Genomic DNA, 14,632 nt, shown 5'->3' on the forward strand with positions numbered 1-14,632 from the left:
CAACATCATCCTGATACCAAAGCCTGACAGAGACACAACAAAAAAAGAGAATTTTAGACCAATATCTCTGATGAACATCGATGCAAAAATCCTCAATAAAATACTGGCAAACCGGATTCAGCAACACATCAAAAAGCTTATCCACCATGATCAAGTGGGCTTCATCCCTGGGATGCAAGGCTGGTTCAACATTCGCAAATCAATAAACATAATCCAGCATATAAACAGAACCAAAGACAAGAACCACATGATTATCTCAATAGATGCAGAAAAGGCTTTTGACAAAATTCAACAGCCCTTCATGCTAAAAACGCTCAAGAAATTCGGTATTGATGGAACGTACCTCAAAATAATAAGAGCTATTTATGAAAAACCCACAGCCAATATCATACTGAATGGGCAAAAACTGGAAAAATTCCCTTTGAAAACTGGCACAAGACAGGGATGCCCTCTCTCACCACTCCTATTCAACATAGTGTTGGAAGTTCTGGCTAGGGCAATTAGGCAAGAGAAAGAAATCAAGGGTATTCAGTTAGGAAAAGAAGAAGTCAAATTGTCCCTGTTTGCAGATGACATGATTGTATATTTAGAAAACCCCATTGTCTCAGCCCAAAATCTCCTTAAGCTGATAAGCAACTTCAGCAAAGTCTCAGGATACAAAATTAATGTGCAAAAATCACAAGCATTCTTATACACCAGTAACAGACAAACAGAGAGCCAAATCAGGAATGAACTTCCATTCACAATTGCTTCAAAGAGAATAAAATACCTAGGAATCCAACTTACAAGGGATGTAAAGGACCTCTTCAAGGAGAACTACAAACCACTGCTCAGTGAAATCAAAGAGGACACAAACAAATGGAAGAACATACCATGCTCATGGATAGGAAGAATCAATATCGTGAAAATGGCCATACTGCCCAAGGTAATTTATAGATTCAATGCCATCCCCATCAAGCTACCAATGAGTTTCTTCACAGAATTGGAAAAAACTGCTTTAAAGTTCATATGGAACCAAAAAAGAGCCTGCATCTCCAAGGCAATCCTAAGTCAAAAGAACAAAGCTGGAGGCATCATGCTACCTGACTTCAAACTATACTACAAGGCTACAGTAACCAAAACAGCATGGTACTGGTACCAAAACAGAGATATAGACCAATGGAACAGAACAGAGTCCTCAGAAATAATACCACACATCTACAACCATCTGATCTTTGACAAACCTGAGAGAAACAAGAAATGGGGAAAGGATTCCCTATTTAATAAATGGTGCTGGGAAAATTGGCTAGCCATAAGTAGAAAGCTGAAACTGGATCCTTTCCTTACTCCTTATACGAAAATTAATTCAAGATGGATTAGAGACTTAAATGTTAGACCTAATACCATAAAAATACTAGAGGAAAACCTAGGTAGTACCATTCAGGACATAGGCATGGGCAAAGACTTCATGTCTAAAACACCAAAAGCAACGGCAGCAAAAGCCAAAATTGACAAATGGGATCTCATTAAACTAAAGAGCTTCTGCACTGCAAAAGAAACTACCATCAGAGTGAACAGGCAACCTACAGAAAGGGAGAAAATTTTTGCAATCTACTCATCTGACAAAGGGCTAATATCCAGAACCTACAAAGAACTCAAACAAATTTACAAGAAAAAAACAAACAACCCCATCAAAAAGTGGGCAAAGGATATGAACAGACATTTCTCAAAAGAAGACATTCATACAGCCAACAGACACATGAAAAAAAGCTCATCATCACTGGCCATCAGAGAAATGCAAATCAAAACCACAATGAGATACCATCTCACACCAGTTAGAATGGCGATCATTAAAAAGTCAGGAAACAACAGGTGCTGGAGAGGATGTGGAGAAATAGGAACACTTTTACACTGTTGGTGGGATTGTAAACTAGTTCAACCATTATGGAAAACAGTATGGCGATTCCTCAAGGATCTAGAACTTGATGTACCATATGACCCAGCCATCCCATTACTGGGTATATACCCAAAGGATTATAAATTATGCTGCTATAAAGACACATGCACACGTATGTTTATTGCAGCACTATTCACAATAGCAAAGACTTGGAATCAACCCAAATGTCCATCAGTGACAGATTGGATTAAGAAAATGTGGCACATATACACCATGGAATACTATGCAGCCATAAAAAAGATGAGTTTGTGTCCTTTGTAGGGACATGGATGCAGCTGGAAACCATCATTCTTAGCAAACTATCACAAGAACAGAAAACCAAACACCGCATGTTCTCACTCATAGGTGGGAACTGAACAATGAGATCACTTGGACTCGGGAAGGGGAATATCACACACCGGGGCCTATCATGGGGAGGGGGGAGGGGGGAGGGATTGCATTGGGAGTTATACCTGATGTAAATGACGAGTTGATGGGTGCAGCACACCAACATGGCACAAGTACACATATGTAACAAACCTGCACGTTATGCACATGTACCCTACAACTTAAAGTATAATCATAATAAAAAAATTTTTTAAAAAAATATTTATTTTTCCCATTCATCTCTTAACTTTAGGAATTTCCCACTTCCCATGATAGACCTTGAGTCCCTCCTCTTGCATCTCCCTACTCACATCCATTCCATGATATTCATGTCCCTGACAACTGATCATTTTGTAGAATGATACTCAACTTTATGTAATGGGTATGTGCCCTTACTTGATATACTACTTAAGTTCGGAGATCCAATCAGCTGACATTAAAAAAAATTAGAGAAGTGGGAAAAAGTAGAAGATTTGTTTAAAGACACAGCCAGTAGTACAGTCCTTACAAACCATTGTAAGATCTTGGGCTTCTACTCTGAGGGAGATGTGTTGTGAGCAGCAATGTGATATGATCTGAGCTGGATTTTAACTGGATCAATCTGACTGCTGTATTTAAAAGAGCCTGAGGGTTTGGGGCAGGAAAGTGAGAGATTTCAGTGACTTAGGAGTAGTGTTTGAATTAGTGGCAGAGGGTAGGGTTCTAGGTTTTTTTCTGAGGGTATAACCAACAGACCTCCCTCATGGATCAGATGTAGATTGTGAGTGAAAAAGAGTTGAGGTGGACGCAATAAACATATATCTACATATTCTTTGACAATCCTCCCTCAGAAGGTAGAGACTAATTCCCCTCCCCTTTAGTGTGGGTGGGACTCGTGACTTGCTTCTAATGAATGGAATGTGGCAGGAGGGACAGGCTCAGGGTGTGGTCACATCATAGGACACATCACCATGTCCCTTGACTAGGACATAAAAGGCACTGTGTTTTCCTTATTGGGCTCTCTCTCTCTCAATCACTTGTCCTGGAGAATGCCAGCTGCCATTTCACAAGGACACTCAAGTAGCCCCATGAAGAGGCCCATGTGGTGGGCAACTGAGGCCTCTTGCCAACTGCCGCATGGAACCCAGGCTTTTTGTCAGTAGCCATATGAGTTGGGCCATCTTGGAAGGGTTTCCTCCAACCCCAGTCAAGCCTTCAGCTGACTGTAGCCCCACATGATGTTATTTCACCCACGTCATGGGAGATTTTGAGGCAGAATCACCCAACTAAGCTGCTCCTGAATTTCAGACCCATGGAAATTGTGAGAAAAATCAATATTTGTTGTTTAGAAACAAACTAATCAATCATTAAAATTTAATAAAATAACATTTACAAATATTAATGAGAGTTCACATTATATAATCTAGTAAATATATTGATATAATTTCTGTGCTTTTTCACATAAGAAATAGGAATATATTACCTACGAAGAAACCTAACACCTTGGCCATCATCCCATCATAAATCAAGCCTCTGTGTCTCTCTTTATTATTAGAAAAACAAATGATAAATAGGTTTCTAGGCACAGTACCAAAGAGGAGAAGAGAAGGCATGTTGCACCCATGAGTCAATTATATTAGACTTCTGTGGTCTATCCTTCAACGAGTATTCATGGCAGAGCTGGGAGGATGGAGGGATCACGTCACAGAATCAGAATTTGGTTATCTAGTTTAAAAACTTACCAAAGGGCAATTGCTTCCTTTGTCCACTTTCTCTTTCCTGGTAATGTCCCAGTAGCATCATTGTGAAATGAGCTGGCCTCACATCAGACCCGAGGAAAATAGCTGTGAGTTATTCACAGGCTTCCAGGACAGCATCTGATGAAACTACAATTTTCTTTATTCTGAATAGAGAAATATATGTGCATTTGGACGTGCAAAAATAAATACTTCGTTAATTATAATTTTATTGGAGTTTATTTCTCAAGAAGAAGATTCTGAAATGCTTTTTCAGCTTGAGAAAAAGATCAGTGGCATTCTCCTCCACCAAAATAGCCCTGGCTGTCAGAATGGTGGTTTCTATTCGAGTGCTCATTTGCTGCATAATTTTAATCAAAGTCACTGCTGACATTTGGCTACCACTTTACAGTTTATAAATCACTTTCACACAAACTAAGGAATTTGTCATCTACATCACAGTCTTGTGAGGGAAGTGTTAATGTACAAAGTTGACAGACAGGATCCTGAGTTTCAGAGAAGTCTGGAATTGCCCTGGGCCACAGAGCAGCTGGCGACAGAGGGGGTATTTAAAATTGGGCCTTTTCAGTCTACGTCCACTATTCCATAGCTACTTCTTCAAATCATCCAGCTGTCATGAAAAAATAAAGCACTTAGCACCATGCCAGGCATATAACAATAACACAATAAATTATTACAGTCATGCATCACTTAACGATGATGATATGTTCTGAGAATTGCATCATTAGGCGATTTCATCATTATGTGAACATCATAGCGTATACTTATGCAAAACTAGATAGTAGAGCTACTACACACCTAGGCTCTATGGTATGGCCTATTGCTCCTGGGCTACACACCTGTATGACATGTGACTGTACTCAATACTGTAGGGAATTGTAACACCATGGTAAGTATTTGTGTATCTGAATATGTCTCAATATAAGAAAGGTACAGTAAAAATATGATATAAAAGATTAAAAAATAGTATACCTGTATATTATACATTCCTATTACCATTACAATGGTAATTTTACAATGAATGCAACTTGAAGGACTAGAAGCTGCTCTGGGAGAGGCCATGAGTGAGTAGTGAGTGAATGTGAAAGCCTAGACCATTACTGTACAGTTTCATATAACTGGCAGAGCAGTAGCTTTGTTTATACCAGTGTCACTCAATAGAGTTTAGATATTCATTCCCTCCAAATCTCGTGTCAAAATTTGATCCCCAATGTTGGAGGTAGGACAAGAGGAAGGTGGCTGGGTCATAGGGGCAGATCCCTCATGAATGGCTTGGTGCCGTCCCCAGAGTAATGAACGAGTTCTTGCTCTATTGGTTCACAGGAGAACTGGTTGATTCAAGGAGTGTGGCATCCGTCTTCTCTCTATCTATTGTTCCATCTAGCACCATGTGATGCCTGCTCCCCTTTTCCACTTCGACCATGGTTTAAAACTTGCTGAGATGATCATCAGAAGCAGATGCTGGCACCCATACTTCTTATATAGCCTGCAGTTCATGAGCCAAATAAACCTCTTTTCTTCATACATCACCCAGTCTCAGATATTCCTTTACAGCAACACAAAATGGACTAAGATACACCACGAACACATGAATTATGCATTGTGCGATGGCCATGATGTCACAAGGCAATAGGAATTTTTGGCTCCATTATAATCTATGGGACCACTGTTGTATATGTGGTCCATAGTCCAATGAGATTCCATTTTGCAGTACATGACTGTATTATCATAAAAGGAACCAGGATAATACCCTGCTCTATGGAAGAACTATGGCTAGAGTTCTTTCCCTCAAGTGAGTTTTGTACCAGGATCTCTCTGTCCCATCTCATCAGAATACCCACTTGACTGCCTAATTACTTCACAGAGCTGACATGAGGGTTACTTCGTTGCTTCCACTGGCCAAGCTCCGGCAGGAAGCACATAAGCCAAGGAAGATGTTAGGTGAGTCCTACAGTTACTTTGCCAATTTTCATTGGGAATAATGCAGGTTTAGCCAAGAAACATCAATTCAGAATTGTTAATATACAATCTGAGAGCTGTGCTTGGTGTTTGGGGACGTAAAGTTGTGAAGCAGTCTTTCCTGGTATACGGGGGAAAAATCATACTAAGGATTTCATTTGGGGATTTTTTTTGACAGAACATGTCAAGACCCCAGAATATAAACAGCAAGATAAATTACTTAAAGCATTTCAATGAAAAGACACTTCCCTCAGGGTTCCCCAGCACTCTCAAATCTGGAATGAGTTACAACAAGAAGTTTTCTCCATGCAGTCTGTGTTTTCCTCCTTTCTTACAGGTTGATGAACTTGACATTGACTGTGAGGTCATAGGTCAATGTGAGTGGCATGCATGTTTCCACATTTTTCATCTGAAATCAGTATTTTTTTCTCATTTAAGTTTAACTGTAGGGATTTCCCATTTCCCATTTTGACCTTGAGTCCCTCCTCTCCCTTCTCCTTATGCACATGAATTCCTTCAGGATAAGATACATGAGGTATGCGGTGCTGATCAACCAATAATTTTGCAGAACAACAGAATCAACCTCTCTTAAAGGTATGTGTGACTATTTGATGAACTACTTAATTGTGGCAACCCAACACAGTTGAGGTCAGAGGATCATTATTTCAGGTGCACCAGTATCATTATGAAATATCACTAGCAATTTAAAAAAAAAGTATGAATAATTAATATTAAAATTATCTCAGAAAAGTCAATGCCCAGCTCTTACAGAGGGAAAGACTAAAACCCAAGGAAGTTCTCTGATTTTTTTCTGGGGACAAATAAAGATGTTACTTTTCCATTAGTGTCTATTGTCATTTGAAACCTGAACCACTGTGAAAGACCTGTCTTTTTTCCCAGAGGCAAGTCAGAAGGTGGTAGAACAAGTAGTTCTTTGTATAGTACATTTTAACAAAACTGTTAGTTCAGATACAGGATAAAATCTTCTTTGAGCAACCTAGAACTGTTCATTGGAAGATTTAATTTTGTTGTTCAACAGCAAGTGGATGGATTTTTAGGATAAAATTTTAGAGTCTTCATAACTATATATATTACAGTATTTTAATGTATAGAATGGGTATTTAGTCTTGTTTTCTCAACTCTTATTTATTTCAATAAAGCCATTGATACCTCATATTATCATTAAATGGCCTCTGAATAATTTATGTTTTCACATCTAAAATCAAGTACTTTTTAAAAATCCAAATATCCTATTAGTTCAAAATGATTTTAACTCCTTAAGGATTATAAATGGTTAAGCCAAAGTAAAGAGTGGGTATACTTATCCATCCACTCATTGAAAACAATTAGAAAGAATCAAGCAAACTATAGGCTTAAGCTGTGCTTCTTTTTCATATGGTCTCATCGTCATGGAAAGATGAAGGGGATAGATGCACACAGGACTAGAGGGCTGAAGGAAGCACCTTTCCTAGTCTTGTAATAATGTAATTATTTACAAGCTGATTGACAGCAGGGTGTTTACTACTAAACTTTTGTGTTTAAGTAACAGGACAACTCGAGTTAACCTAGTTTACCTAGTGGGTTTTCCCATTTGCACATTTACTGAATCTTGACAGCATTCTCAGTTGCAGATCTGATGGCTCAGTGGGCGCCTAACAAACAAACTCCCTTTTGAGCCAATGGAAAAGAAACAATAGCTCTGACAAACATAAAAACAATTTGGCTCATTCTTACTCAGGCTTGCAACACAACATTTGGTCAGGGAAATTGGAACGCTTTTCTGTGCTCTCCTGACACAGACCTTCATAAAATGGCTTCATTTTAATTTGAAAAGTGGGCAATCTTTTAGTATCAGATAGCTTGCATTTGAATGAAACACAAACACATTACAAGGCCAAAGGGAGATTATTTGGTCATCATTAATGATGTTGTTACCTTGAGAAATTTGGTGTATCTCTTCGAAAACAATGTAGAAAGCTTTGTCAACCCTTATTCATCTCAGCCTCACATGATTATAGGTTTACATTTGAGAGAAGAGCAAATGTATGGCTTTATTCGGCAAAAAAGCACAGCTGCTCACATCTATTGCACTCATACCTAGTCATTTCTCTGCTGGTCTCTAAGAGATAAGTCTTTCTGGGAACAACACTCTAAGACATGGCCCCATTCTGGACGAAATGAGCACAACTTCATGATGAAGACTGCGTGCCCTGGCTGACGGGTTGAGGCGAACAGCTGTCCCCAGAGCGCCACACTGGCTCACTCTATGAGCATTTGAAGAGGCGGTCCACACAGAAAGTAAAGCCTCTTGATTCAGAGGAAGCTTTCAAACCAGCAACACATGACAGTTGAGTTGAAACTATATTTGATCTACTAAACTATATAATTTGCTACCCTTTTACACTTCTGATGTATAACAAAATAGAAGAGAGGATCACAGGTTCACCTTAACAACAGCTGGCAATTTAAAAAGTGAGCAAAAGAGCACATCAGAGTTGGAGCAATGCAAGTGCCCTCTGCCAAGCCAAGAGCGGAGCCACTGAAAATGCTCCCACCTCAGCATCATTTGGGAATTTACAGATACGCTGTGGGTGGAGAACCATGGTGTAGAGTCAGTGTACCTTACAGCACCATAGACGTTGGAAAGAGAAGCTGGACCTGGGCCCCACAGTTCACAAACACACTCACAGTTAACACTTTTCAAGCTTCAGGAAGACACTTCCCAACCTACATCACTGGTCACCAGCGATGGGATCTCCTGTCTGTGATCTCCAGACAGGAGATTACAGCCAAATGCCTTGCAGTTTTGTGATACTTTGTTGTCAGAGTTGAAGTTCTTTGATGTACAGTGATGATATAAGCAGTGGAATCACTTAGGTAAGAGAAAAGAAAAATGAATTCATCTTCATGGACACAATAGGTTCTCAAATAATAATTATTTCCCAAAAGCTACTGAATGTCTGGGTGGTAGGATCTTGGCTCACTGCAACCTCCATCTCCTGGGTTTGAATGATTCTTGTGCCCCAGCTTCCCGAGAAGCTGAGATTACAGGTGTGCATCACCATGCCTGGCTAATTTTTTTTTGATTTTTAGTAGAGACAGGGTTTCACCATGTTGGCCAGGCTGGTCTTGAACTCCTGGACTCAAGTGATGCACCCACCTCAGCCTCCCAAAGTGCTGGGATTATAGGCATAAGCCATTGTGCCTGGCTTGATGTATGCTTTATTTTATTACTTAGCAGGTGCTGCTGATCCATAGGCTAATGCATAGGACTCCTACATTAATAATTAAGTCTAGTCACAATTGATATTTTGCTCATTTTCAGACCTATATAAGCAATAATGATAAATATTTACATATTTTTTGATTTTGACATTTTGAAGGTATATTTATCAAAGTACGAGAACAAACACAATAGAAGATATTTCATTTAGCAATTTGTAAGATTCATTTTTGACTTTTAAGTGTTTAGACATGGCACATGGGCCTCCCTCTGTAGTCTTATTCCACAACCCAGAAGTGTTTGAGGAGATATGTGTAAGTACAGGTTGAGTACCCCTCATTCAAAAATCCGGAATTCAAAATGCTCCAACATCTGAGTTTTTCAGCATCGACACACCTAGAAAGTAGAAAATTCCACACCTGACCTAATATGGTGGGTTGCAGTCAAAACTTTATTTCATACACAAAATTATTAAAAATATTATATAAAATTAACTGCAGGCTATGTGTATAAGGTGTATATAAAGCAGAAATGAATTTCATGCTTAGACTTGAGTCCCATCCCCAAGATATCTCATTATGTTTATGGAAATATCCCAAAATCTGAAAAAATTCAAAAATGGAAACTACTTTTGGTCCCAAGCATTTTAGATAAAAGATACTCAACTCGTATATGAATATACTTATAAAATAGCTCTGCCTGTTATCAAACAGTATACCAGTGAATATGCTATTGTATTCCATTTATTATTTATTCAGCACCTTTGTTTGTAGCACCTTAGCATCATGGATTTATAAATGATGGATGGTGAACACATCATGACAGCTGAGAGATGCACATAATTGAACAGGATCTCATGTCCATAGTTCATATTGACCTCAGTGGAAGAAGCCTACAGTGCTCTTAAGGGCAGGAGCTGGTACATAAATCCTGGGAAGCAGTCATTCTGCCACGCATTGTTCAATGATCTAACTTGGCTTTTAATTGTCTTCTCCTAAGTGCTGTCAGACTCAGCTCTACACAAACACAGCTGAGGAAACCCAGTCCTTGTAGGTTTAATCCCTCCAATAGTTCCACATAAACAAATATTCCATGGCACAACCACAGTTTGCATGGCTTTACCTAAAATAGAATTTATCTTTTCATTTGTCTGACTGGATTTATTTTGTTCTTTCTCTTTCCACTTCAGATGTTGATGCCTCTCTGGAATTTGCAAAAAAAAATGAATTGTCCTTTTTTTACATTATTGCAAAATAGAATAATAGTCGATGATTTGTTTCTGTCTTGACATTTCAAAAACAGTAATTAATGTGTCCAATATTTACTGAAATAGTATAAATCAAATTTCTCTGTAATCACTTATTTAGAAAACAGTAAGAAAAATTGTTGTCTGTTTCATAGCAGGATTCTCAGAAATTGTGGGTTCTAAGGAATGATAGGAAATACAAATTACTCCAGATTTTACCCTTGCATCTCTATCTACAAATTAATGTGAAGAGTTGCATTGTGGTTTCCTAGCATTCAAGCTACCTTCTCAAAAATGTAGAGATGGAGGAGTCATTATTAATTTCTTCACAAAGTTCTCATTCCTTCAGTGGTTATGAGTTGTATTGCTATTGTTGTATTGATGGTGACTACTTGAGCAAAGGGAGTTAGAAAGGCATTCAAATTTCTTGTGCATTTGTCAGATCATTGGAATAATTTTGTCCAAAATCTGCTGTTTCGGAGGGAGTAGTTTATTGCTGAGGAGCTTTGTTTCTCTGGGTAAAAGTCCCTTCGACTTTCTACTGTTCATCACCAAACCGATGTCTTTAAATAAACGAGTCATCGAGGGTGTTGTGTTAAATACAATCTAAGAGACCCAGGAAAAGAATGACATTTTAAATGCTGTGTGAAGTGTAGTTCTATTACCAGGGATGCACTGTGTATAATGATTTCAGTCTCTCTAGTAAGAAGAAATTGTTTTTACTAATTTATCAGGAGCCTTAAAAATCACACTATTTGAAGCACTGTTAAGAAAAATTTGGAAGAGTTAATAGGTAAACAAGGCATCAAAATGTTAACATGAATAACCTTTAGCATCACAACAGGGTGGAGAAGAAAAGCAGTTCTATTTGGAGATGTTAGCAAGGCTGGCCCAGGTAGGACAGTCCCGGCCCATGATCCTCTAGTGAGGACGAGGCGTTCTGAGGGGAATCTGACAAAGGAAAACCTTTTATTTAGGAACAACCCTTATTCCGGGTGACTTGGACTAATTAGTATAAGTTAGATAAATGTGGTAAGAACTTTATAAACTGGTGGACCCTTTGGAAATTTTTTCTTGGTTGAGTAAATTGTTCAAGAAGAAATTAATGAGGAGTATAGGCAATATCTTCTTGAAATAACAAAAAGTATTTTATGGCAAAATATCAATGTTGCAGATCTAGATTCTGCACTGGAGGATGTATTTATCCTTAGGATGATCCAGTTATGAAGAAAGATCATGGGGTTGAACATCACTGAGACCCTTCCCTGATATTCTCTAGCTTAATTACACCCAAACCAACGATGCTATTTATCCTGTTCAGCCAAAAATGAATATATTTATTACACAATATCTTGGAGGAGTCAAAGATATCCATGTGATTTAATTTTTTCCCTATGTAACTGAAAAGCAAATTTCATTTTTGTATTCCCTTTTGTTTCACCTATATTTGCTAAATTATTCCATATATCTATTACTATAAAATACATTCACACTTGTTTCTGTAACAATAGGACGTAAGATAGACTTAAAAGAATATTATATTTTTAATCACATGCTTTAAAAACTATTATTAGATATTTTGCTCCTGTTAATTATGTATTAAAATAGAAATTTGAAATGATGAATATTTTACTTTTGAAATTGAAATATTTTCTTTAGAACAAAAATACCATATCTACTTTCTAAATATTTTGTACAGATGTTTCATTTTTTAGGAACAATTTTCCCCAAAATATATAAACTTCTTATTAAATGTAAAATAAGATTTTCAAATTCCAGTTTCCTAATACTTTACTAGGAAATAAGATGTAATCCCAGATTAGTTTCAATACAGGAGTCTGTTTTCCACCCAAGCACATGGTAAATGAGCCTGCTTGACTGCAGTTGGCACTGTCATGGACTGAACTGTTGCCTACCAGCCCCACTTCCCCATGTTCAAGTTCTAACCAACAGTACCTGAGAATGTCACTGTATTTGGAGACAGGAACTCTAAAGAGGTGATTAAGTTAAAATAAAGACCCCAGTATGAATGGAGGAGTCCTTAGAAAAAGAAGAAATTTGGCCAGGCATGGTGGCTGCCTGTAATCCCGGTACTTTGAAAGGACAAGGCAGGCAGATCACTTGAGGCCAGGAGTTTGAGACCAGCCTAGTCAACATGGTGAGACCCCGTTTCTACTGAAAATACAAAAATTAGTTGGGTGTGGTGGCACAAGCCTGTAGTCCCAGTTACTCAGGAGCCTGGGGCAGGAGAATCGCTTGAAACCGGGTGGCGGAGGCTGCCGTAAACTGAGATCATGCCACTGCACTCCAGCCTGGGTGACAGAGTGAGACTTAGTCTCAAAAAAAAAAAAAAAAAAAGGGGGTGGGAGTGGGTGGAAAGTTAGACACACAGAGATATTCAACAAATGTGCACACACAGAGATGCCCATATAAGGATACAGGGAGAAGGCCGCTGCCTGCAAGCTAAGGAGAGAGGCCTCAAGAGAAACCAATCTTGCTGGCCCCTTGATCTTGGGCTTTGGCCTGCAGAACTGTGAGAAAATAAGTTTCCGTTGTTTAAGACTCCTCCCTTGTGGTATTTGTTATGGCAGCCCTAGTAAGTAATATAGCACTAGTCATATATTATTAGTGACAGAGACACTGACATTATTTGGTTTTTCACATTTCTGGATTCTTGATTTTGGTAATCATCTTTATCTTGCTTCAGGTCCTGAACTTGCTCAATGCCCTGATTTCAGTTTGCTGAAGATCTTATGCATGAAGACAGTGAATGAAATGACTGTGGACAAATAAGCCTCATTCCTGTATTCTTCGATTTAAAAGCAAAAATTCAGAATCAGAAGGCTTCATATCTACTCTCTCCTTTTAGCCCCACTAGACAGCAGTGTAACCACCCAAGGGGTTCACCTTGCCCGCTGCCTAGACAGAACTGATTCATCAAGACAGGTGAATTGCAATAGAGAAAGAGTAATTCACACAGAGCCAGCTGTGTGGGAGACCGGAGTTTTACTATTACTCAAATCAGTCTCCCAGAGCATTTGGGGAGCAGAATTTTTAAGGATAACTTGGTGAGTGGGGGGAAGCCAGTGAGCCAGGAGTTCTGACTGGTCAGGGACGAAATCATAGGGAGTGGAAGCTGTGTTCTTGCACTCAGTCAGTTCCAGGGTGGGGCCACAAGACTGGATGAACCAGTTTATTGATCTGAGTGGTGCCAGCTGATCCATCAAGTTCAGGGTCTGCAAAATATCTCAAGCACTGGTCTTAGGAGCAGTTTAAGGAGGGTCAAAATCTTGTACACTCCAGCTACATGACTCCTAAACCATAATTTCTAATCTTGTGGCTAATGTTAGTCTTACAAAGGCAATCTAGTCCCCAGGCAAGAAGGAGGTCTGCTTTGGGAAACAGCTCTTACCATCTTTGTTTAAACCATAAACTAAGTTTCTCCCAAAGTTAGTTCAACCTATGCCTAGGAATGAACAAGGACAGCTTGGAGGTTAGAAACAAGATGGAGTTGGTTAAGTTAGATCTCTTCCACTGTGTCAGTCATAATTTTGCAAAGGCAGTTTCAGCAGTGACTCGTGACAAATCTAACAAGAGCACTTTTAGTCCGTGAGGGTGCAGCAACGCACATACACACACGCGCGCGCGCGCGCGCGCGCACAGCCCTCTTTTCCCCAAACTACATTATCTCCATTCTATGCTCTTCCTATTTTACTAGAGGGAAAAATGAAGCTAACAGATCTTGTAATATTTTCTACCATTGAATGGAATTACATCACCACATCACACCCTTAGAGACAGGCTGAGGCATTCTAGACACTTTTGTTGAAAATTCAGTTAATTGCTCCAAAGTAGGCAGTGGTGTTTATCAGAGTTTATACCCAATAGTTGAAATATCTCCAGACATGAATAATTTATTAGAGGAAAGTAAGTCATTCTACAACTAATTAAAATTTACTCTAAAACATAATTCTTGGAATTCTTTAAAGGATAGAATAGATTAATTAACTATTTGCCATAATGGTAGCTAAACAGAGATGTCATTGGTAGCAAATGTTAAGGGTCTGAGAATGTTTATGTAGAAAGTCACGCTTGCTGTGTATGCTGATTTAGCACACTTTGGGGTTAGTTACTCTGCGAGAGAGGCATGTAGGCACTGAACATGC

The 14,632-nt window shown here is 38.8% G+C and overlaps 1 protein-coding gene and 1 long non-coding RNA gene across 6 annotated transcripts in view; one reads left to right on the forward strand and one right to left on the reverse strand.

Moving 5' to 3' along the window:
* The window catches only part of LOC105482316 (XK related 4), a 429,416-nt gene that overhangs the window by 247,957 nt on the left and 166,827 nt on the right, over nt 1-14,632 (reverse strand). The window lies entirely within an intron of this gene.
* On the forward strand, nt 5,843-13,308 carry LOC105482281 (uncharacterized). The gene is made up of 3 exons (XR_987522.3): nt 5,843-5,979; nt 6,518-6,591; nt 13,174-13,308. It is a non-coding gene; the product is annotated as an uncharacterized lncRNA (long non-coding RNA).

Source organism: Macaca nemestrina, chromosome 8, assembly GCF_043159975.1.
Source record: "Macaca nemestrina isolate mMacNem1 chromosome 8, mMacNem.hap1, whole genome shotgun sequence".
NCBI classification, from domain to species: Eukaryota; Metazoa; Chordata; class Mammalia; order Primates; family Cercopithecidae; genus Macaca; species Macaca nemestrina.